The sequence below is a fragment of the Callithrix jacchus genome, chromosome 15 (assembly GCF_049354715.1).
Source record: "Callithrix jacchus isolate 240 chromosome 15, calJac240_pri, whole genome shotgun sequence".
Classification (NCBI taxonomy): Eukaryota; Metazoa; Chordata; class Mammalia; order Primates; family Cebidae; genus Callithrix; species Callithrix jacchus.
This window is the reverse complement of record NC_133516.1, coordinates 25,898,016-25,902,517: the sequence shown is the minus strand read 5'-3', so window position 1 is coordinate 25,902,517 and position 4,502 is coordinate 25,898,016.

Genomic DNA, 4,502 nt, shown 5'->3' with positions numbered 1-4,502 from the left:
GTCATGTCCCAACCCTGGCACTGGGGATAAGCCCAACCTTCTAAACCACATGGACTGAGATAGAGGAATGGCTTTCCATGAGAACTCCAGGGAGCATCCCCACAAGGAGAACAGATGCTGGCTGAGCTAAACAAGAAACGTCCACTGTTCTGCTTTTACTTCCTTCTCTGCACCCAGTCTTCCCTTCTCCTTCACCGTATAGTCTGTTCAGAGCATCATTCCTGGGCTCTGTTGGAATCTATCTGAACTCATCTCCTCCATTTCTCAGTGGAACTTTCCAGATCATGGCTCTGTGAGGGACATGCCCCAGCTTGCTGGCCATGCCTGCCAAGTCTTGGCGCATCTTATTCCCAGTGTTGGACACAGTGCCTGCCACAGTTACAGTGTTTGGACAATGTCTGTGGCCTGGCTGGATGAGGCTGGGGGAGCAGAGAGGCCACAGAGCTCTTTTTCATTGCTGGGGTGGACCCAGAACCACTCCATGGTGCTGTCCCACGGCTGTCAGGGAAAGACTCCAGATTCCAGTATGACAGAGCTGTCGTGTTGGGATTTCACTTGACTTTGCTGCTTCTTTCAAGTTGCTAAATTTCTTACAATAGCGTATGCCAAAGGGCTCACCATACATGAAATGTATCCCTTAGTTAAAAGGGCCCCAGAGCCAGGTCTGGGGAAGGAGAGAGAGAAGCCAGGTAAGTCCTACTTGGGAGTAAGATAGAGGAAATATGTCCCAGGGATGACGCTGTCTCCCTACCTGCTGAGGCCTGTGATGTTTTCATGGGGAGAGGGGAGGATGGAGGTGGCACCAGCTGTACTCACACACTGTTCCTGACATGAATGTATAACATGGAACGATTTGAGAATGCTTCACTGGGATGACTCTCAAATGAAAACCTCCACTCCACTGTGGCTGTTTGAACAGTGAGGGCTGTAAAAATGGTCATGTCCTCCCATCTTGATCATATCAGACCTTTGAGCCCTTCTTTTCTTTTCTTTTTTCTTTTATTATTATTATTTTTATTTTGAGGCAGAGTCTCGCTCTGTTGCCAGGTACCAGGCTGGAGTGCAGTGGTGCAGTCTTGGCTCACTGCAACCTCCACCTCCCTGGTTCAAGCAATTCTCCTGCCTCAGCCTCCTGAGTAGCTGGGACTACAGGCATGCACCACCACACCCAGCTAATTTTTGTATTTTTAGTGGAGACGGGGTTTCACCAGGTTGGCCAGAATGGTCTCGATCTCTTGACCTTGTGATCCACCGTCCTCAGCCTCCCAAAGTGCTGGGATTACAGGCGTGAGCCACCGCGCCTGGCCTGAGCCCTTCTTTTTCAAAGGCATCATGAATTTGGAAAAAGTACAAAGCCATGGTTGGATGATAACCTAGGGATTTTTCCTCCCCATAGGTGGAGCTGTTCCCATACAAATCTCCAACAATGTCCTTCCAAGGGTCCTTTTGGGAGTAGTTGGTAAATGGAGCCAGCAGGGACCTAAAGAGCCACTTGCTTTGAGCTACTATTATTAGTGCTGTGTCCTTACAGCCAGCCAAGCAGGGGCCCCACAGCACACAGACCCAGTGGGAGGACTGGGCAGCCCCAACTCATGAAATGCCAATTTAGTGCTACCGGCACTCCTCTGAATATGGGAGAAAATGACTGCTGTCAACTCGGTAACAGTGATGGCCTCAGAGTGCCTGAGAATCTAGTTTAAGACAGACAATCTCCAATAAGCCGACCTAGAAAATTCCTGTCACCACTGCCCCTACACCTCTCTGGGTCTCAGTTTCTTCCCCGGAAAATGAAGGGTGGACCCCGTTGTCTCCAAGTCTTGAGTGTTAACAGCCACACACTAAGATTTGCCTTGCCTGCTTCCTGTACCTGGAAAAGTACAAAAAGAAAAGAGTTATTTACAGACGCTTGAGCAGCCCTCTTCGATCTTGGAGACGGTCCGCCTGTCCACTGACTTCCTGTTGAATACTTACTTTGGGGGTGCTGCAGCTGCAGGGGGAAGCATTTGTGTCATCTCCAACTTTTGTGCTTTAGCTCAGAAAAGGGAGCTTCCACCCATACTTCTGCTCCTTGTCTCTTCCCACCTCCCTCTTGGGAAAGGAGTTGATAATCCAGTGGATCCAAGCCTGACATTCACTGGGGCATTACACTTAGTACAAATGCATTTTTTCATGAGCCCTTTCCTGCTGCAAATAACAGCTTGTAGTGTGTAAGTGCATGCACATATGTTAGAACACATCTCCAGGATAAATTCCCAGCAGAGGAATTTCTGAGTCAAGAACAAATGCATTTAAATTTTTTAATTTTTGTCCTCCCAAAAGGCTGTACCTCATGGCAGAGGGTGCTAATAATCTACCTAATATCCATTCTCCCTTAGTAATCAAAAAACTACATATCTGGGCCTCTCTTGTAAGTGGATGGCCAATGAGATGTAAGCAGACATTTTGAGTAAGATTTTTAAGAAGGTCCCTTTGCTTTTGGACCTTCCTCCACTTTCTGTGTGGATCTCTGTCTTGATGACAGGAGCCATAGAAACCTTGTTATAACCTCAAGGACGGAAGTTGTGTACTAAGTACAGGGATAAGAAAAGCCAGATGGGCTGGGGGTGGTGGCTCACACCTGTAATCCCAGCACTTTGGGAGGCTGAGGCGGGTAGATGACGAGGTCGGGAGTTCGAGACCAGCCTAACCTACATGATGAAACCCTGTCTCTACTAAAAATACAAAAAATTAGCGGGGGTGTGAAGGTGTGCTCCTGTAATCCTAGCTATTTGGGAGGCTGAGGCAGAATTGCTTGAACCTTGGAGGCAGAAGTTGCAGTGAGCCAAGATTGTGCCACTGCATTCCAGCCTAGGTGACAGAGCAAGACTCTGTCTCAAAAAAACATACAAACAAAAAAAACAAATGAGCCTGGGTTTCTGAAAGTCCTTGCAGAGGCTCCAAATAGTTCTGAGCTGTTTCTCCTAAGTAAGCAAACAAAGTCCTAATTGTTCTGAGCTGTCTCAGTCGGGCCTCTACCGCTAAGTGCAGTCCCTAACTGATTCACACTGACTTTCTCACTAACAGTGTATGAAAGCACCTTTTCCCATACACCCTTGCAGGTGCTAGGCCTTCCGATGTATGCTATACGTATATATTTATATAGATGGAGTCTCACTCTGTCATCCAGGCTGGAGTGCAGTGGCGCGATCTCGGCTCACTGCAACCTCTGCCTCCCATTTTCAAGCAATTCTCATTGCCTCAGCCTCTCACATAGCTGGGATTACAGGGGCCCAGCACTACACCCAGCTATTTTTTTTTTATTTTAGTAGAGGTGGGGTTTCACCGTCTCTGGTCTCTAACTTCTGACCTCAAGTGAGGCCAGGGCAAGCCTTGAAAAGAATGTGTATTCTGTTTGGTGGGTGAAGTATTATGTAAATATCAATTAGATTAGGTTGGTTTTAGTGATGAGCTTTTCTGTATCCTTGCTGACTTTCTGTCTAGTGTTCTATCAGTCATTGAGAGAGGGCTGCTGAAGTCTCCAATTACAATTGCAGAGTTGTCTATTTCTAATTATAGTTCTTTCATTTTTTTTATTTTGAGGCTATGTTGTTAGGTGCATTCACATTTAGAATTCTGTCTTCTTGGTGAGTTGACCCTTTTATCATTACATATAATTATCCTTTTTCGTTCCTGGCAATTTTCCTTGCTTTTGATTCTACTCTGTCTGAAAGTAATATCACCCCTTCAGCCTTTCAATTTATTATCATCTAAACAACACTATTCAGCCTTTGCAGTCATTCACAATTATTAGAATTTCTTGGTTAGAGGCTTTTGACTGCAGGTTTTTAAAGGCTTTTGGCTGTGTTGACAAATTGCCCTGCATAAATTTACCGGCTTAATACCTCAACATTTGGGCTAACTTAAAATAATTATAAATTAAAGGCAGGGCTTTCCCAATTTGACAGGTAGAAATCTTATAACTCTGTGGAGGTGGAGTTGGTGGTGGTAGCTGCATCTCTAGATGACTTAAATTCAAAACCAGTCAAGAGATCTAAAATTCATAAATCGAGAAATAAGGGCATATGTATATTCTCAGAGTTCGCGGGGAATGCCAGATGCCACAGTCATAGTAGCCGCCCTTGAGGACTGGATAGCCAGGACCAGACAGTGGGATAAAGTGACAGCTGGTTAATGGAATGGTGCTTTTGTATTTAAGTTCTCTGTAGCATTACAATTTTTAAAAGCATGCAGACGTATTAATTACTTTGACTTTACAAATGACATTTGGTTGTTGTTTAAACTTGCATTTAAATTTATTATCAGAACTCCCATAATTGGGTAATCCTAACACCAAGTAAAATTCAGCCACTCCGGGCGCAAATTGTCACTCCCAACATTCCGCAGGCTGGTGGTGGCGCGCGCTGACCTCGGATGCAAACTACACCTCCCAGGATTCCGCGAGCCAAGAGGGTGGTTGCGGCCAAGGTCTGGGCGACAGAACCCGAGGTTCTGCGCACGCGCAC